Here is a 22,614-nt window from a genome sequence, read left to right as displayed (position 1 = left end):
ATTACGCACCATTTGGATAATGCAACCCTGGCGCACCCTCTTATAACACTCTTTCTTGCCTGACGAAACAATTCTAACCGGTCGAACACATAACCTCACAGAAAGTTCCAACAGTCTAGTTAATGTACACCGTTTTTACCATGTACAAAATCCCAGTCACTTCTGTATTTTTCAGATAGTATTATAACTATTGGCTCTATAATCACAGCGTGTTTTTCGTTTTTTCGTCTGTACTATTGTTTTCTGTCTGTTTGTCTTGTGCAGAGCTTTTCCAAAAGGGAGGCACCTTTGGCCCAAAGCTGGGGGCCATTTTGGGAAGGTTACCGCTCTAGTCACTCGCACATGACTAGGCGGCTTCACTTCCTCAAATACAAGCTCCCTTGACAGACACGCCAATATGCGATCTCGTGGGAAGCAGAAGTAGGTACTCAGCCGGGAGAAAAGAAATGGAAGTAAGTCTGTATTTTTTCAGAAACAAGCAAGGCCAACCTGTGTTTTACAACCACAGAAGACCCCAGGTGCCCTAAAAAAACGGAGAGATAACAAACCTTTCTCTTCCGTTTGTAAAATTCCAGTGGAACTCTCTAAGCCCCTCATAATGACCATGAGGCACATCAAAACCTTTTGAAAAGTATGTTTATGTTGTTTGAATTGTGTTTACGTTTCGTATGTATTCTATGTGGCACTATTTATTTTTGGTCTTTCTGCTAGAAGGAAGTACCCGCTTAAGACCACAAAGGGGACACCGTGCACCACTTCGTTGTTTCCTATTTCAGGCAGCCTTTATAATCACTGTATATATTGCACATTTTGGAGTGATATTCACAGGGCTGGTCCCTGTGATGTCCGGAAGAAGAGCTTGGGGGTAAGCTTGAAACATGTTGGCACTCTACTAGGACTCCTGACTCATTGTATATCAGTTTGACCCAGAGACCACCCTACTTTTAATATATCGGCTAGGAGCAAGAATAAAGCATTATTAGTCAGGTATTTTTAAATCACGTCACTCCTTACACAGCACTGCACTACACATAGAGTCTCACTAAAGTGCTCCTACGTATTTCGCACGTCGCAGCACGCCTCAACCCGCAGCAGGTTGGGATGGCCCATATGATGAAGCATGTCACCGTGGACAAACCCTGGTGAGGGAGGGGACTCAAGAAAGGACATTTTTCCTTTCTGGATCACATCAAGCACCTTTTGATTCAAATCCCTTCATGCCCCAGACATTTTTTTGCAGGGCCTGGAGTTATCTTTGATGGTTCAGAAATAGGACCATTGCAACTGCTATGGAATAAAGGCTTTATTGGTTTCCTGTGGTTCTTTCCTTTTATCAACAGTCACCCAGGATGTTAATAATATCCCCAGGCAGCTTGTTTGTTTGCTTAGAACTAACTTGGAAAGCAAGTTAATCTTGTAGTGGTTCTTGCCTTTCATGCTCAAGTATGTTTACTGTAATTAACTTGTGCAGGAAAGTTAATCCCTTATTGTGTTTCTCCCTTCTTGCTTCTGCGTGGGGCTGTTCCACCCACCCCAGGTCTGTTTTTTTGTTTAAGGATTAACTTGAACCCGAGTTAATTCTTTAATTTTTCCAGCTTCAGTCAGTTTGCCTTCCCTAAGTAGCTGCTTACTTTTTCAGTAACTCTGCTGAATTCCATGAAGTGAAACTCTGAAAGCTTCGCCAGGTCTACCACTTTCCAGTTTGCTTTCTCCTGGTCTAGGTATTTTCTCCTCCATTTCCTTTCCGCCCTTTTACACATTAAGCTTAGCTTCGATGAGTTGGCCGTTGTACTTGAAACTATTCTCCGGTGAGCCTCCAATTAATGAAATCAGGTAGGGCATACTCACCGGGTCCATGTCACCCATATTATCATTAGCGCTCTGACCTAGGGATCATGTGAAACAGGTCATGTGACATTGAAGCCTGACCTTAAGATGGCAGCGGGCTGTCAATGCAATAGCAATCGCCGATTCTGTCTAATTAAACCCCCGCCAGCATGCTTCCTCCTCCGCATATTGTGTAGCTCAGATCCTACACCGTCTTCATGCAGTAAACTTTTGGCACCCAAAACTCTGCCCGTCACCCCCTAACCCCCATCGATTGGATTAATCATCCGACCCTTCCCAACAGAAACGCATCATCCTTCACCCACACAAACCACACTAGCTCCAGTGTTCTAACCTCCAGCCTCGCCAACCCTCTTCTATCGAAATAAACAGCGAACCTCCCCTCCCCTCAGAAACACAACTCCGACACCGACACATTACACACAAGTTCCTGTGACTGAACCTACAGCCCCATCAACCTCATAGCTGCCAGTCTTTAATGCAATGCCTGGTTCAAAGAAGGCTGTTTCTGCCCTCCCACTACCCTGACCATTAGAATAATACTGTTCCCTAGCCAAACGAACCTCATCCCAACCACCCCCCAATATTATTCCCACATGCACCCCAATACTGCCCGACTACCACGCTAGCCTCCAGCAGTCACACAACACAGACACCGTGATCCAACTCCTGGTCCCTGACAACGACTTGAGGCCTGTCCACTAGCCGGCAACCCCAAGTTACTCACTCTCTCTCTATATAAGTCATAGCACTGATCCTTAGACTGATTCCCTAACAACCATAGACTGATCTCCCAATAACCCAATTACCTAGCGACAGCCTCTGCAGGCACAGCTGGAATGGCCAGGATGCCGGTCCACTAGGAGACACTAAAAGCAGAAGCTTTGAATAGCCAAACCCCCTTTCCAACTTAGACAAACTGTTACCCGTCACTCCAACATCACCTTACCATGACACACATAACCATCTAAAACCACACAGCCCGAACTTCTTCTCCATCACTTTCCTCCCCAACCTCTCACCTAAAACAAAAAAGACCTTCAAACACAGACTGATTAGACATCATTCGGAAACACTATTCGCGGACTTTTACCACTGCTCCGCCAAAGGGCAGCAAAAAATGGACCTCATTTTCCATACGGAAAGACTTGAAAACTGGATAGCCATCCTCAGAACACATCTCCCCGTAACTAAAAACAACTAACACCCCCCACAGTTGTCAACTCTTGACCACAATCCCCAACCATCTCATTCTGAGTGGCCTCACCTCGGTGACCCTTAACTCCAATGGCACAGTCTTGATCCAAGCCACCAATAACAACCTAGATGCATTTGAATCACTCTTCCCCTTGCTACGCAACGCCTCCTTGCACATACGGCACTCCAGCCTGAACAACTCTCTACCTCCAGGCAGTCCTACTAACTGGATGCTACAAAAATCTAATCCTGCTCTAACTGCCTATAGCACCTACCCCTCCCCCAAGACCGTGACCTCCACTCCGTCCCTCCCGTACCAACCACACACTCTCCAGACCCCCTTCAAACATTAGCATAAGGTACAGCATAAATTTATTTTTTATTTATTTATTTATTTATTTAGAAAGTTTTATATAGCGCGGACAAGATCCTTGCGGATATCAGAGCGCTTTACAAGAGAAGTACCTGGGGGAGCATAGACAGACAGGTGGAACAATAGGTCACATAGTATGAGACAGCATTCGATGTCCAGTGCCCTCCTCCGCCGTGTAGCGGGGGACCTCTTCCAGCCCTCCGAAGTCGTCGAGCTGTCGGGACTAGGCTCCTGGAATTTTAGCTGCCCCTGTGATGTGCAATTAATAACAGTACTGAAAGGTTGAGTGAGAGAGTTCGGGGGGGGAGGTGTAGTTGAGTGAAGTGTTGCAAGGGCGACAGGGGGAGCATATGCTGCGTCTAAGAGTGGGGATTGGCGCTAGGCTTGTGACGTGTTAAGTGAGTGAGTCAACCAGAGGGTAGGGGATAGGTTTGGAGGGGAGGTGGGTGAGGTGGGTGAATGAGGTGTGCGGCGAGGGGTCATCGTGGGGTAGATGGAGGAGGTGGGGGCGGCCTACCGAGGAGAATGGCTGACCAGGGAGTTCGTATGCAGGTGGGAGAGTGGGCTGGTGTTCGAGGAGGTGTGCGCTGTATTGTTGTACGGGAAGGTGATAGGGAGAAGGGGTCTTTTGGGCGGGAGGTGTGTGTATGAGGTGGGGAGGGGGTGGGTGGTGTGAGTGGTGGCATAGAAGGTAGGTGGGTGGGTCAGGGTGTGTGCTGGGAACTGATAGTCAAGATGGGGGTGCCGGGAGGATAGTGGGGGCTGAGAGTAGGATGGGAAATGGGATTGGGAGCGGCCACGTTGTGGGGAAGGGGGATTATACCTGTTCATTACGAATGTTCAGAGTAAAGCTAGTAGGGAGACATTGTTTCATATATGAGGTAGTATTCTGTGATCTTCCTTCCCTCTTACCCACATTCTTCTCATTCAAACCCTCAAAAAATCTGCTAAGCCGGGGATCGGTTCTGGGGATTGGGGATTGGTGCGTGGGGAGGGGGTGGGGTTACGGGTGCGGGTAGTGGAGTCCGGGGTGAAGGGACTGGCGGTGAGTTGATTCATCGGTGCATTCCAGGAGGCTAAGAATTAAAGTTAAAACGGGTGCAGTTTACCTAAATGTACCGGGTGCCGGCAGATGTATGGTGCTGTCAGTGTAATGGGGCAGAATACAGAAGTAACAGTAAGTTACATGAATAGCGAGTGGTGACATTAGCGAGCAACCAAAGGATATAAGCGGTGGCAAATGTTGCAGTACCGGAATTACATGTATCAGGTGATAAAAGTGAGCACCTATAAGTAAATATGAGGTAGCAGTCGGTGCATTACAGGTTATAATACCAATACATACACACAGAATAGTTGTAGTCTATGAGCACCTACAAATATATGAGGTAGCAATCGGTGTATTACAGGTAAGCAATTACATAACAACATAACATGCATAAGTAAATATGAGGTAGTAGTCGGTGCATTACAGGTTATAATACCGCTACATAAAAACAGATAGTTGTAGTCTATGAGCACCTACAAATATATAAAGTAGCAGTCGATGTATTACAAGTAAACAATTACATAACAGGTTATAGGACCAATACATAAAACCAAAAATAAATGTATACTGTGAGTACCCAAGAATATAAGTTGTAGCAGTCGGTGCATTACAGGTCAGAAAGCAAATGCATAAAAACAAGATAGATGTAAAAATGCTGCAATAGAAGGCAGACACTAACACAAGAGCGAGTCGATGCAGGCTAAGAGGGGTGTGCGATAGTAGAACTTAGTCTATGTGTCCGGTTCTCAGGACATACTCCACTAATGAGATTGACTAGTCCAAAATGGCTGCCACTGAGGGAGATCAGTCTAAAGTGGTCGCCAAGAAGGGGGAGTCGGAGGCAGTAGTCCTCTGTTTGTTTTTCTTGCTTTGAGGGCAGGGCAGGCCTTCTGGGAGGGAGTCCTATCTCTATGTTGGTGAACCTGCGTGGAGGAGTTATGCCGAGGAGCCTCGTGGGCGTCTGGAGGTACAGGCAGTGATTTATGGTTTCAGTTAGTGACCCCTGCCCTTATGAACAATGGCGCTTTAAAAATGTGGGACGAGTGGAGAAAATAAGATACCTTATGATTATTTTCTGCTCTGTGGCGCCTTAGAGTTGAGAGTGCAGAATTATTGCCGATATCACGTTTTGCAGGCATCAAAGTCTAGGCAAGAGGTTAAGGGAGCAAGATGCGGTAGACTACTGGCAGGCTGTGTGCTAGAACCCCCGCCCGATCCTCAGTCCCCGCCGTCACCGCAAAAAGGCTGTGGGTCCGCAAAGTCTAAATGAGGCTCCCAACCCCCTGAGGCCCGAATAATTCCCCCCTTCCGCCCCACCCTGGCCCCTCAACAATCTACCAGCGCCACCAAGCCACAATCTATGTCGCCCAGCTCCTTCTCCCTTCCCACACGCAAGCTGAGGCCTCCGTTTTCTGGATGTAAATCCTCTCACCCCTTCCCCATGACTACCCAGAGAGTCAACCGTGACAACACAAACACCAAAATCCACTTTATCAATGACAACCTCCTGCCATCCCAGAACACCCTCATCTCCTATACAGAGGAGATGGAGCTAAGTCTTACCCTGCTAGAAAGCCAGCTAAAAAAGGCATTACTAGGCCTTAAAGAAATCACAATGAACCTCTCCTCACTCCGTAGGCCCAGCCAACACCCGCTCCCGACCCCCACCACTGCCAACAATAAATGCCTAAGACACTTTAGGGCTCCATGGCCCTGTTGGAACACAACCCCTCTCCTTGACCCAGCACAAAGACCAAAAAGAACAATAGTTGCAATGTCCAGGTGAAAAGCTTTAGACCTTGCCTCCTCCTACGATTCTTTCCTGACTGTCACCTCTAATCCACAGATCCAGGTCATCACTGGATTTAGAAGGGATCGCTCTCCACCCAGATCTCCAAGACCCCCAACATGCCTCACGGCCATTCAGAGGGCCTCCACAACTAAAAAACGCACAAACGGAAAGACCAACACCAACTGCATGCTTATTAACTGCAGATCAGACATCAAACATGCCACAGAGCTGGCTGAAACCATCCTGACCCATGAAATAGATATTCCATTCATCACCGAAACTTGGCTAAACGAGTTCTCCTCTCCAACCATGGACATGCTTGTGCCCCCAGGCTTTGCAATCATCAACAAAGACAGACAAATCCACTGTGGAGGGGACATAGCAATCATACACCAGAACACCATGAAGGAAACCGAAGCCCTAAAGTACAACACTTTTGAATGTCTTACCGCCAACATCAAGACAATTGAAAACAAAACTCTATCCTGTCATCTCCGCTACCGTCCGCCAGGCACCAACACTTCATTTGGAGAACACCTATCTGATCTGGTATCTAACTACACACTCGGGGACTCCAGTATCCTAAATCTAAGAGACCTCAACCTTCACCAGAACGAGCTGACTCATAACCTGAATGAACTCCTTCATAACAACAACTTCACCCAACACTGCTCAGAGGAAACCCACAACAAAGGATCAATCCTTGATGCCATCATTGCCCAACCTGACGCGGCTGCCCCATGCCTGTCGACTGGTCTGACTATCAAATCATCCTATTCCACATCAACCAATCGATCCTACGCCAACCCCCTAATAAAGAAACTCCCACTTGGCAAGAAATCTAAAGCAGATTCCCCTGGACGTTTTGGAAGAAAGGATAAGCTTTCTCCTCCCCATCTCCTCTGGCGATCTATCCACTAAAGAACTCACCTCTCACTACAACTCCACTATGATCAACATTCTGGAACAATTTGCCCCCTTAAAACAAAAAAGAGCCAGGACCACACCCTCCAGATCCTGGTTCAACACAGAAATAAACGACAAAAGGCAACAACTCAGAGCAGCACAAAAACTCTGGCAGAACAATCTGTCCCCAATCCTTCTGGACCAACTCAAAGCAAAACGCAAGAAGTACAAAGTCCACATCAATTCTGAAAAAATGTCCTTCTTTCGCAATGCCCTTTAAAATGCTAAAAACAGACCCAACAAGCTCTTCACCCTCATCAGGCAACAAACTTCAAGCCCCCGGTATCCTCAACACAGGCCTCTAATGCCCTGTGAAAGAACTTTGTCAACTTCTTCAATGACAAAATCTCCAAGGCTGAGCTCTCCTTGGGTCATCAACCGCAAGCTCATCCACAGGAGCCCAGCACCAAGAGCAGAGGGCAACAAAACCAATCATCCCCCAATCAGTGGAATTCATTCAACCATGTATCGGAAATTGAGATAGTCAAACTGATCTCTACCTTTAAACCCTCCTCACATACCCTGGACCCTATTCCTGCCCAACTGGCCAAGAAGCTAAAATTCTCCCTAGCACTGCTCTGGACCAGGATCATAAACAGCTCCCTGAGCTCTGGAGTCATTCCGGATTGCCTCAAAGTTGGCCAAGTTACTCCTTTACTGAAAAAAACAGGCTTGGACACCAAGGATTTGAACATCTACAGACCTGTCTCCAATCTCCCTCTCCTGGCCAAAACAATGGAAAAGTGTGTTCTCCTTCAAATGACTCAGCATATGGAAAACATCAACCTCTTGGACCACCACCAATCGGGCTTCAGAAAAGGGTGCAGCACAGAGACAGCGATCCTTAATATGATAGATGATATATACAAGTCCCTCGAGAGAGACCATTGCTCCTTACTAATCCTACTGGAGCTATCAACAGCCTTCGATACAGTGGACCATCAACTACCCATTAAGGTACTCCAAGAAAGGCTAGGGGCTGAAGAGGTGCTCTTATTAAGCATGGGCGGAAAATCCGTTTCGCTCGCGGATTTTGCTGATTTTCGGTAAATTCGCAATCCGCGAGATTCGCGAATCTCCCGCAAAATCCACAAATCCGCGAGCAGCGGATTTTATGGCTTGCTCGCACTGTTCGCGTGAGTTCGCGGCTTCCCAGTACAACTTCGCGCCCCGCGAATAAGCGCTAAATTGCAGAAATACGATCTTAGCAAAACTGAAACTACTTACCAGGTTCAAAAGTTCAGGCTCATCATTAGTAGCCATTTCCTGTAGTGCTTCCTGAGGGGCCCCTCCAGAGTTCAGTTGCCAGTTGCAACTATTATGTGACCCTGCTCTGAACCTCAGAATAGTTACACATATGCCACAAAGGTCCTGAATTACAGCTAAGAGAGACAAGCAGGAGCCAGGCTGGAAGTTCAAATCCATTAATCAGCCCCTAATTCATTATTGTCAGTTGGGGCAGGGCAGGTGTTGTAACTAATTTTGCAACAATGAAAGCACTTAGCAAGTGCAAAAGATCACTAATCAGGAAGCACTAAGGAAGCAGGTGCCAGCTAAAATAATGTTCTGTGACACATTAATCAGCCCTAAATTAATTCAGGTCACTTGAGGCAGGGAAGGTGTGCTTTGCTTTGCCACAATAATGTACACTGACTGGACAACCAGAGGGTGCTGTGATGAAACAGAGGGTGGCATGGGTGGGCCAGAAGGTGGCATGAGTAGTCAGAGAGTGGCAGTGGTGACAGAGAGTGGCAAACACAAAAAAAAAATCCGCAAATTCGCGAGAATTCGCGGATTTTGCGGATTGCGAGTTCGCAAATCCGCAAAATTCGCGAACGCGAGATTCGCAAAATTCGCCCATGCTTAGCTCTTATGCTGGTTCGGCTATTTTCTCCATAATTGCTCTCAAAGAGTCAAAATCAAAAACATCTCGTCGGACCTTCACCCTGTCAGCGGAGGCTTCCCCCAAGGATCAGTCCTCTTCCGCAACTTTTCAACATATACATGAAACCCCTCATCGCTATACTCAAAAGAGCCAACATTCCATTCCACCTTCTTTCCGACGACACCCACATCTATCGTGAAACCTCCTCCATTGAAGACATCCAGAGACTCAATGACACTCTTAGAGAAGCCCAACACTGGCTCTCTCTAAACCACCTGACATTGAATCAAGAAAAAATGAAAATCCTCCTCATTTCCAATAAAACAGTGAAACCCCAAGTCGCACAATGGTTAAAAGCAATTTATGCTCCCAACAACAATCTCTCCTTGGCCGACTTCATCAAATTGCTGGGAATCACCCTGGATCCTAAACTAAGCATGGACAAATACATCAAGAACACTGCAAAGAGCGCTTTCCTCAACCTGAAACTACTCAATAAGACAAAACCCTTCATCCCGACCAACGACCTCGAATACAACCCTCCCAGGCACAGCAAAATCTCATCTAGCTCCCCTCCGATCAACTCTTAATGCAGCTGCAAGAATGGTCACTGTAGTAAAAAAATATGACCATATCTTGCCTGCACTCAGAGAGTTGAAATGGCTCCCAGTTGAATTGCGAGCCAGTTTCAGAACTGCCTGCCTCACGCAAAAAGCCCTCCACACAGGGAAACCCACCTACCTGGCCTCGAAAATCACGAAGGTCGGTCAGACAAGGAGCCTCAAGAGCTCCAACACTCTACTCCTCATCCTGCCGAAAACCCGCAAACAAAAAAACGCAGCTCGATCCTTATCTGAAAATGCATCCAAAATATGGAACTCCAACCCAGTCCATATCAGGACTACTCCCTCCTTTCTAAAATTCAAAAGGCAGCTCAAAAACCTCTACCTCAATTGTACCTTCCAAAATGGATAGATTTCAACCAAAACTCACAAGGGTGCACATAACGGCAGTATGACACTTTATATCAAGACCGCAACCTCATACCTTGCCCGACTCCTCCCCACTATCCCCCTGGATTGGAAGGATGCGCTGCGTGAACTACTGTGTTCACTATTACGAGACTATGTAACTTTCCCTCTATCGTTATACAAAGCGTAAAGTCCTCTACTGCACCCTGTGTCTTCCTGTTCACTGCTGCTATAATATATGTTTTCCTCTTTACAAAGTGCTGAAAAGCGCTTCGATTGCTTCGGGTCTGGCTAGAGCTGTAAAAAACTCCTTAATAAATAAATATATACTAGGGGTGGATGGAATTCTATGGTCTTACTAACTCCTTTGTATAATAATGTTTTTTTCTCGATTTTATTCCAATTCAGTTCACTCTCCTCACAACCTTTTATTGCATGGTGTAACTAATGATAATGGTTATAACTACCATGTACCATAGTCCCCATTGAGCTGATTTATATGCACATCTGTTATCGGATTTTAGACACAATCATATTTTGCCCTTTGACATTGACAATCGACGATTAGTGATTATCCATTATTATATCGTGGCATATCTTAGGAATCAAGATTTATTAAATAATAATGTATACTTAGAATACCAGGAAGTAATATTAAGTCTCTTTTAGACTACCCGACAGGTACGCCAATAATATCAGAAATACAAACATATTGGTAAGGGCTTGATTTCCTGATTACCAAATAGCATTAGTTACATAATCGTGTTATCTATAGACAGGTAATAATAAATGCATGCTAAGTTATTAAAGTGTTTCCAGTGCGTATATTTAGATATTTTGGTACACCCACTAGATTTCGTCCTGTTAAACTCAACGGAGCCGAATCTGCCACATGTTGAAAATACTTATTCTGTGATGCTGGTCACTCTTCTGAATCTGTGAGTGCTCCGCAATAACCGGGGGTGAAGACATAGTCTACTACTTTTAGGAATATGATGTAGTGCTTCCTGTCCCATTGTTACATTTTAGACCTCTATGGTAATGGGAGCAGGTGACTGATACAGTTGGCTACACTTTGATAATAATAACTATCCAGTCCTGTCATCTGTAACATGATGTACAAATTGGATGCTGTCAGGTTTGACAGGTTACCCAGTCGCACTCTTCTGGGGAAATCAATCCCTTCAATTCCAATTCAATTTGATCATAAGGTGTTCATAAGGTATACAAAAGGAAACCATTTGTTGCTCAGGTTTTATTCTCATAGATAAATCGTTCAATTTGTTTTCAAATAAAGCTGTTGCATCACAGCTGTGTAAATATTCATCAACATTCCGATTGACAACATGTTATCCACAAGTTCATCCAAATACCCAATGCATTTCGTGCTGTCTGCACTTCGTCAGGGGAAATACATTTCTGTGAGGTAGAATCAAAACGCTCACCTTGCGCATAATTCTAGAAGTACAACATTTGGTAATTGTCCCACCTAAAATATTCACCAACGGCTTATGGCCTGTCTGTAACAAAAATTGCTTACCCCACACATAAAAACGTAATTTATCAATGGCCCACGCACAAGCCAAGAGTTCTTTTTCTATGACAGAATATTGTAATTCGGGAGCTCGTAGAACTCTAGGAGCGAACCCTATTGCTCTCTCAATACCATCTTCTACTTGAGTCATAGTGGATCCCAAATCTACCTGACTAGTATTGACTGTCAAGCAACAAGGTAGGCTCAGGTCAAAAGGCTTCAGAATGGAGCTTTCACTTAAACTGTCTTTAAGTTTTTGGAAAGCCAACACACATTCGTCACTCCACACAAACTTGCTTCTCTTTTTCAATAAATTGCTGATAGGAAGAACAATGGTAGCATAGTGAGGTATGAACCTGAAGTAATACTTACAGAGACCCAAAAGAGACTTCACACCTGTTTTGCCTGTGGGAGTGACAGCATTTGAAATAGCCTCTAAAAGTCCAGGCCTTGGTTTGATTCCATCTTGGGTGAGAATGTGCCCTAAGTATTCCACTTCTGTACAAAAGAACCTAAATTTTTCCAATTTTAGAACAACCCCATGTTCTTGAAAAAGACTTAAAAAGTTATGTAGAATTTGGTCATGTGAGTGAGAATCCTTTGCAAAAATCAGTACGTCATCTTGAAAAACTAACACCCCGTCAACCCCTCTGAGGATGTTATTCATCACACTTTGAAACACCGACGCAGCGGATGCCAATCCAATCAGCATACGTCAGTATCGGAACATCCCCAGAGGAGAGACAAAAGCTGTGACATGACGTGACTCTGGATGCAATTCGCTTTGGTGATAGGCGCTAGCCAGGTCGAGTTTAGTCAAAATTTTAGCACCCTTGGTAGACGCAAAGAGATCTTGAATTTTAGGCAAGGGATGTGAGTCAACCCAAATGCCTTTATTCACTGACTTCAAATCCACACATACCCAAAGTTGACCACATCGCTTCCTGGCCCGACTAAAGGTGAAAGTCAAAGGGCTGACTCTGCTGGTTCGATAACACCTTTCTCACATAGTTGTTTTAAAACACCGACGCAGCGGATGCCAATCCAATCAGCATACGTCAGTATCGGAACATCCCCAGAGGAGAGACAAAAGCTGTTACATGACGTGACTCTGGATGCAATTCGCTTTGGTGATAGGCGCTAGCCAGGTCGAGTTTAGTCAAAATTTTAGCACCCTTGGTAGACGCAAAGAGATCTTGAATTTTAGGCAAGGGATGTGAGTCAACCCAAATGCCTTTATTCACTGACTTCAAATCCACACATACCCAAAGTTGACCACATCGCTTCCTGGCCCGACTAAAGGTGAAAGTCAAAGGGCTGACTCTGCTGGTTCGATAACACCTTTCTCACATAGTTGTTTTAATTCATTGCCTAAATCTTCCCTTACACTATAAGGTACACCCCTCATCTTATGCTTTACAGGCAACGATCCATCCTTGACAATTATGTTGTGCTTAAATCCTTTTATTTTACCAAGTTCCCCACTAAAAACAGATGGAAACTCCTTTTGAAGAGACTGAACTTCATCAGTACAGTCTACAACAAGGACTTGGTCTTTGGATCCAGGTCTCCAAATCATCTTGAAGAGACCCTGGTGAAACATCCTAATATATTAAGACCTTTGATGGCAACAATCCTCCACCCCTTAAAACACATTTCTTTTTCAAAATAACCCAGAAGGTCAATCTTCCGGCCTTCATATGATACCGGCGTGCGGTCAGGGGGAAGAAGAGGTTGTGTACCCTCCCATGTTTCGTCAAAAAGTTTTGGCGTTATCATAGTTATTTTTGCGCCTGAATCAACTAGCAGTTTATAGATTTAGACCCAACTTTAATATCCACTATAGGATCAACGCAATCTTTAGGATCTCCTTCAACAACTTCTTCATGTATAAGATCAGTGACAACAGAGACAATCTCACTATCTGCGGAAGAATCTGAATCAATCATGCATACGGTAGGTTTTTTAACATTCTTTTGCCCTTGCCCCTTTAGTTTGAGACAAACTTTAGCGAAATGTCCAACCCTTTTACAGTAATTACAAGTAACATTGGAAGCCGAACAACGGGAACCCTTAGGATGGGGTATGTTGCCACGCCTTATACAAACATTAGTATCTGTAACATTATACTTGGAAAATTTAGATGACTTAGCTGGGTTGATATTGGTAGGCTTAACTGGTTTCTTAGTTGTCCTGAATGAAGAATTAAGATTGATGGCATTTATTTGCTCAGTAATTTTTTATTCCAATTCTTTTAAAGAAACCATAGATATTTCGATACTCTTAGCTACCTTTATAGTTTCATCCAAAGAAGGATCACCCGTAGAGATCAGATTCTGTCTTATATTTTTGTCTTTACAATGGCATACAAATTGGTCTCTAATAAGTTGGTCTGTGAAGTTCTCAAACTTACAGTCCCCAGCTAATTTCCTCAACTTAAGGAACTCAAGAAACTCAAGAATGACTCTTACACATTCTAAAGTAACTAAGCACCAGTGGAATAATCTTAAAGCAACACTACTCATGAAAATCAGTGATTGACATCACAGCTTACTACAGAGTGGAAAAAGCTCAAAGCCGTACCTGCTATTCTTACCTCTTTAAGTCTCTTTATAAGAGTGGCGTGATAGACTGTGTCGAATGTGGCAGACAGGTCAAGCAGGATTAAAACCACCGCTTGACCTCAGTCTGCACGCATATGAAGCTCGTTCATCACCATCACTAAGGCCATCTCCTTACCATGGGCTGGACGAAACCCAAATTGCACATCCTCTAAAATTCCATTAATTTCCAGGTACTCGGAGAGCGCACAACTAACCAGGTGTTCTACAATTTTAGCGGGATAGGGTAACAAGGAGATCGGCCTGTAATTTTTAGGGCAGGCTGGATCCAAATTTGTCTTTTTTAATAGCGGAGTTACCAAAGCCTGTTTTCACCCTGTAGGTACTGTTCCACTCAAAAGAGATTGGTTACAAACACAGCAGAGAATAGGGAATAATTCTACTACCATCCCCTTCCACACCTTATGCAGTAAAGGGTCCAAAAGCGACCCTGAAGAGATACCCAAAGCCATTTTAAAAAACTCCTCCTCCGATGGTATCTCAAAAGCGGTTACGGTGGGCCGCAGCATTGTCTCTTCACCTACCTCATTGACATCAATAGGATTTCCCTCATCCTGCCCCTTATATTCTATGCCCTCAATCTCCTCCTGTATCAAAGCCCCTCCAAGGCCATCAATGATATTTTTAATTTTTTCATTGAAAAACATTGCCAGGTTGTCACACAACTCCTGAGTAGGAGGCGTTTGATTCTTAGCACACTCAGAGCTGGACAGATTATTCAAGATGTTAAAAATGCTCCTGGTGCATTTTTGGCACCTTTAAAATAACCCTGAAAAAATACTCACATTTGCAATGATTATTTCCTTCTTATAACTGGTAATTAAAGATTTCCAGGTGATTTTATCTTTCCCTTCATACGTCCTTCTCCACCTCCGTTGTGCCTGTTTACACTCAAGTTTAAGATTTTTCAATATATCATTGAACCAGGGTGCCAAAGGTCTACCCAATTTCTTATGGTTCTTTAATGGGGCGATCCAATCCAGTGTTGAAATAATCTCGGTGCACAAAGATCAATAGTTCTCCTCCACCTGCCTATTAGCCTTAAAACAGTCTTCAAGAGCAAACACCAGAAGGGTATCATGTTTTTTAAGAGGGATTTCCAATTCCTACTAACATAGGGGCCGATTAGGATTGCAGTGATTCTGCATCCTCTGGGCCAGAGGAAGCCACCGCCGGCCCGGAGGATGCGGAATCACCCCAGCAGTGCCTCCAAAGACCCCCTGCCAGATTAGGATGGATGGGGGGTAATCGCGGACAGAAAAAACCGTCTGCCGCTTTTCCGCCGTGGTCGCCTTCCGACCGTGGCGGAAAAGCTCTAATATGGTGGCGGTGTCTATCAGACACCGCCAGCCATATTAGGATGGGGCAGGAAACATGCTTTTCCACTGCGGCTTTTCCGCCGTGGAAAAGCATGTGGTCTTTTCAGTTTTGGGGCCCGTTGCGGGCCCCAGGGTATCAGGGGGTGGGGGGTGCACAATGGGGGTACCTATGGTACTCCCCTGCATTTACATGAACAAAGCGGCAGGTACCGCGCAGTGCCTGCTGCTTTGTGCATGTAAATGCAATACATGCATTTTTAACCTTGTGGCAGGTGCTGCTTCAAGCAGCACCCGCTGCAAGGTTAAAGATACAGGATGTGACCGCCAGGGTGGCGGTCACATCCTAATTTGCATGGAGGGCATGCGGACGGTCCCTCTACCTCGGGGGTGGCGGACGGACGCAGGTCCGTCCACCATCCTAATGATCCCCATAGTTCCTAGATTCTCTGACATTCAAATCATAAGATTTTAGATCCGAAACCTGGAACTTAATCAGAAAATGGTCGGACCATTCCATAGGTAATAAGTCCAGGACTCCCAACCAAATTTTATCTGCGATGATCAGATCAAGCATGTGACCTCCCTTATGTGTTGGTTCCTCAACTAGCTGATATAAGTTAAAACCTTCACATGATTGGAGTAGGTTAGTAAGGCTGAAGTCAAGAATTCCATTATACCACAGGTTAAAATCCCTCAACACCATAGTCTGGGGTGCGTAGCTGCTATATTACTAATGGTTTCAATCACTGACTGTAGTTGTTGTAAACGAATAGCCACTGGAGGTCTATAACATACAATCCCAGTCAATACATAACCATTGAGGTCTTTTATCCCAAATCCCAGTATTTCAAACCCCTCTGTCGCATCAATATCTATTACAGTCAGGTTCCAGGTATCTTTAATGATAACCCCTACCCCTCCACCCCTCCAGCTTGTTCTAGGTTTATGAATAATTTAATAACCAGGCGGACAAGCCAATCCTGGCTCTAGATCGCAGTCTGGATGTGTCCAGGTTTCTGTCATAAATAACATATCCAATTTATGAGATTCCAATAAGAATTGGATCTCAACACAATGTTTAGGCTGTGATCTAACATCCAGTAGACCACATATGGGGCGATCCTGTTTAATAAAATCTGATAGGGGATAGGCAGACTCCTCTATTTTCCACTTTCCCCTCTCTATCTCGGTCTCACCTATCCTCCACAGTTCATCACCTGAAAAGCTTAAATAGCGGTCGGGCGTGCTGTTTCCCTGGGACCACCTCAACCGGGCAGCATGGCTGGCGCTGTGTGCTGACAGTGAGCTGAAGAGCGCAGACAGGCTTGCCTTTGGAGCACCTGCTGCGCGTCCACGCCAGCAGGCGCCTTTATTATATTGAGCCCCCAACAACTGAACTGCTAACCTAAAAAATGGCGGGTCCGCTCAATGAAAGGGCACCGCACAGCAGGAGTCAGCGGGAGCAATCACTGTGAGTAGCCCCGTTACGCTCCCATCACCCTTTGAAAAAAGAGCAATGCCACTGTTAATATTAATAAAAATCCTACAAGCTCTGTGCAGTACAATCAATTCTTTTAAAAAAGGATTCCTATGCTAATCACAATTCAATTTTAAAAAAGTTCCTACGCTATGAGCAATCCCGCCTCAATGTTTTAAAAATCAGGATAATGAATAATGTGAAAAAACGCGATCAATTTCAAAGCAGCCCCCCGAGCAACAGCATTTAGGGTCTACACAATTAGGTCTCTTTCACGCTGCGCGACCACGCCAGCGTGCGCCTTTATTGTATTGAGCCCCCAACAACTGAACCGCTAACCTCCAAGATGACGGGTCTGCTCAATGAATGGGCACCGCACAGCAGGAGTCAGCGGGAGGAATCACTGTGAGGGATGTATGACGGTGCAACGCGTGCTTTCACAACGCTTACCGTTACGACACAGGTTTTAAGTAGAAAGAAGAAAATAATAATTCTTGCTAGAGCTTTCAGGAAGCCTGAAGAAAGAGTGGATCGTCTTGAGACTGGGTTCATTGAGAGTTACCTTTATTTGAGAAGTTGAGTACTTCAAGAAACAATTATTCAGGTCAAGTCAGGGGGAGGCAAGAAAAAGTGTTTAGAGACCCTCAATGGGAATTTAACTGTTTTGCTTGTGTTAATCCCAATAAAACTACAAAGGTATGTGAAGTAAGTGTTCTGCCTCAACAAACCCTTGGAGTAGACATTGCTATAAGAAGTTGAACTGTGATAAAAGACAGTTTATGTCTTTCTTCTTTCTGAGTAAATCGATGCATGGCAATAGTCTTGTGAACTAGGAGGCTTGTCTTAGTATTGTTTCATTTTTTACTGAAAAGATTCAGAGAATAGATCTCATAGAATCTGTGGAAGAAAAAGTATTATAACAAAACATAAGAGCATCATGCGAATGTGAACTTTAATTCTCTTCTAGGACAGGCATAATTGTTGAAAAGTAAGTGCTGTATAATTAGATCATTTTAGTTTGCAGGTCAACACATTCTCAACCGGCATTGTATCCTATTCCAGGTATTCCTCCCAGCAGTACCCTCCTTAACATCCTGTCCTCTCATCTGGCCACATCAAAATTCTAGTCCCTAAGATTAATGGAGTTGGTGCTGCCAGAAAGTGGTATTCTGGGATAGTACTTAGGAATTTAATCTGACAAACTGTTATTTTGTGTTAGCATCTGGCAATGTCAATACCCACCCTCCCAAATAGTGTTCCTACCACTGTTAGCGGGATGGGAGGTGCCACTGCCAGGGGCTTTAAAGGTGATTCTGGAGGGACAGAACTCCCCCACCTACTCAGACATATGAGATCAGTATAAATTGCTTAATAACCTTTCCAGGGATTTCATATTCCCATGTAATTAGCTAAAGGGATTTCATGGCCCCGGCCTATTGTGACAGTTGCCCGAGTCACTACTTACATTTATAACTTTAAGAAGTCCAGGAATAGTGAATTATTACTTGCGGTGGACCACCATTCACCCCAACTAATAATTTGCTTCCTCACATCCAGCAATGCTTCAGTAAAATAATTAGAGTTTCAAAACACTTAGGAATTATTGCAATAAAGTCCATTGTTTATCACTAAGAACCCGATTACAAGTTTCTGTAGTGCAAGGGTGGGTGGTACTTCCCCACCCCTGCTGCGCCTTTGCACCGGCGAGACTAATTTCCGCCCGCCCGACAGATTAAGTTATTTGGAGTCTGGAGGGTGAGTGGCACGTCATTCCCAGGAACGTGCCTCTTTCAAAGGCCATGGTGCCTTTGAAAAAGGCACCAGAATGGAAACCACTCACAAAGTTCCTGCATGGCATGGACTAAAAAGGAGCTCTTGTGCATGCTCATGGGGGGGGGGGACATATGTTGTGCCTCCCTGTGTGCATGCATTAGCACAGGAGGTACAAGGCCCTCACTAGGGACCCCTTTATTTCCTCTCCGCCAAGGTTGTTAAGGAGGACAAACCTCCAACTCACCACCGGCGGAGATTAAACTAGTAATATGCTTAGTGGGACTGCAGCAGTCCCGCCAAGCATATTGTGGCCTTTGACTGCTGCGCCACCTCAAGGGAATGGCGTTCCCGGGCGGCGGCAGTGGTCCCAGGGCAGTCCGGCCCCCCAACTCATATTGGGGCGGTCAGGCCACTGGTGAGGCAGTGGCTGGACTGCCAGTACTGTCCCACCTTGAGTCTGGCAGACCTCGGACCGCTAGACTCATATTCAGGCTCTAAAAGTGCTGTCATTTTTGGCGTCCCCTGCAATCTCTAACAATTTTTCTTTCATTTATTGTTTATCTACGGGTTCACCACGTTCAACCTTTTAGTAATAGAAGAATTAGGGCTCAGTAAGAGGATTAATTTGTGTAATTTATGTAATATTTATGCAAGTCACAGGCTCTGTTGAAGCCCTTTATCTAATACTAAAGCGTCTTCAATCAGTGTTTTATAAATGTGGTATCTTGCAGGATCAGAATCAGGCACTCCACTGGGCTCTAATTCGCTCCAGTGGGTTCTCTATGTTATTAACCAGTTTCCTATTGTCGTAATTTGACGATGGCTGGGTTAGCGTTTGGCTTTGCTACACGTTATTTTCCTTAACTTGGCTATATTAGAAAACGCCATCTTGTATGTTACGGCGGCCATCTTAGATCATGAGCGGCCTCGTGGCCAGCGTGCCCTTTAGTCCGTTGTCAGTGCCACTGACCACTCAAGTTTGCCCAGCAACAGGCTATTTTTAGTAACGGTCAAGCCTGTACATGCGCAGTCCCAACTGACCAGTCACCCCTCAGGAATGTGCCGCCCAACTGACCAGTGAGATTGTAACCCCTCCCATGAGTTGGCTGTGTTCCAAAAATGTCCATATATGTACATAAAGCTCTGTAACTTTGTTCCGCCTATCTTTTTATTACCTGTAAAATGTATAAAAGATCGAATCACACCAACGTTCGGTGTGATACTTCTTGCATTACCGAAGGGTGCTGTAGGAATGTACCACCACCCCATGGGGTCTTAATAAACTTGTTCTTTGTACTTTTCAGTTTCCGTGCCAACAGTTCTTTCAGTGTAAGTGGGTTATCTACGGAGCATGTAGGCCTTGGGAACCCGATACCACAAATTGGCGACCACGAAGGGACTCATCGGCGACTCGGATGCCCGAAGGAGAGGTCGTGACGAAGGTTTGGACACTCGCCATGGACGCGTACGCTGCCACTGAGTGACCCGAGTCTTGGCACCCAGGGTGTTTCTTCCTTTCCTTCCGATCTGACCTTCCAGGTGGCGCCGGTCTCCGACTGAGTTCTTGATCGTCTGCGTTGCTGGATAAGTGCCGTTTGGCTGATTCGATTAAAGACCTTGGCAGTTGGAATCTGGACCTTTGAGATTTGGGTAAGATTTGTGATCGGTAAGGTAGTCTGCGGACGCTTACTGAAGTTCTACGATTTGTGATCGGTAAGGTAGTCTACGGACGCTTGCCGAAGTTCTGTGACTGTGACTTTGATTTGAGTTAGCTAACATTTGTGACTTTGTGAACTTTGAATTTATATGTGTAGTGCACTTCACATAGGCAGGCATGTAGAGATGTTTCTCTAATTTTGTTTTCTACTGTGAGCGGCACATTTGTGTGAAGTACTGTAAGTGCCATTTTATACGGTATCACGCTTTCGTGATACTTTTTGAACATGCCTGTTTTAAGCACACTCCAAGGGATGTGCTGTCTTGGGAATGGTACCACAATTAGGTTAGCGGAATCACAGCCGGCTCCCCCAGAAGGAACTCCAAACCGTGAAATGTACATCAAATTTGGTCTTCCCCCTATAATGTACAGCAAATTATGGCATAAATACACCAGAACCGATCCTGAATTGCAATGGCCACTACATGGGTCGTTCGATTTGAGAAAGGTTCAGTTTGTGGAGCAGTGTTTGTTTCAACGAAGGTCTAGACAAAATATGTTTGATTGTGTGCGAATGTGGGAGAAAGCGGTGCATGAACGAATGAAACGTGAGGTTGCCTTGGCGGACAAAGAGCAGCGCAAGGCTGCTCGTGATAAGGCTTTACAGCTTGAGGAAAAGGAGGCTCAGGAAAAGAGAGAGAGGGAGGAACGGGAACGTAAATTGCAAACGACTGGTCAATTCCCTATTCGTCGACCACTTTATCCTGTCCTTAATAATGAAATTGATGATTTTTCATTGCTAGATCGATCACCGCCTCCGTACGTCTCGCCTATGGCTCCGACTGCAGAATCTGACGACGAAGGACAGGATAAGCCAGGAAAAGGGGATACGTCCAGTGTCAGGTTTTCTGCGGAGAAATCCGCGAACTTGCGTAGTTGGGCCCGTACAGTGAATACAAATTTTGTTACTCTGGCCGAAGTTGTTACTGAAAGGGGTAAATGGACAGAACAAGAATTACTGTATTTTTTGGCTACTTTGGCAGATGAAGTTGTTACTGCGTATCGTCAATTTTCGGATACGTTAGAATCTAAGGCTGTGTCAGTTCACCGTGAGAATTTGGATAAAGGTGTATTTGATCTTTCAGATGTCGATGCCTTTTACAAGCAACTGATCCAGCTGCGGGATGAGACGTCCAAGTTGCGGGACGAGCGGAAAAAGAATAAGGAGTCCGGGTCGGGGACCACTGGACAGGCTAAGGAGTGTTCTCTCCGGGGTTCAGATAGGAATTCTAACGTGCATGTTATGCCTATGCGTGAAGCCGCACCTTTGTATGTTCCGCCTAAAGGGGAGGGTACAGATGATGACAAAATGTCAAAGGATGCGAAGGGATATTTAATATATAATTGGGTGTATACGCCTTGGAATAGAGCGGATGTTATGGCGTTGAAAAATTCTTTGCCTGACCTTCGTAAAAATCCGGCAGCATTTTATGAAGGGGTTGAAGGGGCTATTTCGTCCTGTGTCATGACTCTGGTTGATATAGATTTGTTTTTTGGGTTAATTCTTCCGCCTGACATGTGGAGACTAATTCGTAAAAATAATGATGAAACAATACTTCGGGGAACATGGAAAGAAATAAATGCAGCTGATTTAGATAGGGAACCTGCATGCAAGCCATGTGAGTTGATTCTAAACCTCCCGGCAGCTATTTTGATTAAATTAAAAACGCTTGTTCCTTCCAAAAAGATTGATTGGACCATGTTAGCTTCGTGTAAACAAAAGTCAGATGAAACGGTTTCAGATTTCTTTACACGCTTCGAAGAGGCGTTTCACGATTACAGTGGTCAATCGTTAACAGACGATACGGGTAGGCATTTGTTTGTAGATAAGTATGTGGCTAATCTCCTACCGGAGATTGCAAAACGATTAAAATCGAGTGAAAGTTCCTGGGCCACGGCGACCCCTGCTTCTTTGTTAACTATGGCTCAGTATTATGAGCGACAGGAATTGGAGGCTAAGGAAAGTGTTGATAAGAAAGCGAAGGAATTGAAAACAAAGGTGATGTTGGCGCAGGTTCGGGGAACGCAATCTAGAGGGTATGATAGAGGCAGACGAGGAGGGGGTAATGCATCGTATGGGCGTACGGATATAG

General features: G+C 45.0%; 1 long non-coding RNA gene across 1 annotated transcript in view; it reads left to right on the top strand.

Moving 5' to 3' along the window:
• Positions 1-399: 399 nt before the first annotated feature.
• LOC147659243 (uncharacterized) overlaps positions 400-22,614 on the top strand; it is a 40,111-nt gene continuing 17,896 nt past the window's right edge. The window contains exon 1 of the long non-coding RNA XR_015307290.1: positions 400-452. This is a non-coding gene — a long non-coding RNA (uncharacterized LOC147659243). The remainder of the gene's footprint in view (positions 453-22,614) is intronic.

The sequence above is a fragment of the Lissotriton vulgaris genome, unplaced genomic scaffold, assembly GCF_964263255.1.
Source record: "Lissotriton vulgaris unplaced genomic scaffold, aLisVul1.2 SCAFFOLD_2552, whole genome shotgun sequence".
NCBI lineage: Eukaryota > Metazoa > Chordata > Amphibia > Caudata > Salamandridae > Lissotriton > Lissotriton vulgaris.
The sequence above is the reverse complement of the archived record's forward strand: the minus strand, read 5'-3'. Positions and strand labels throughout refer to the sequence as shown.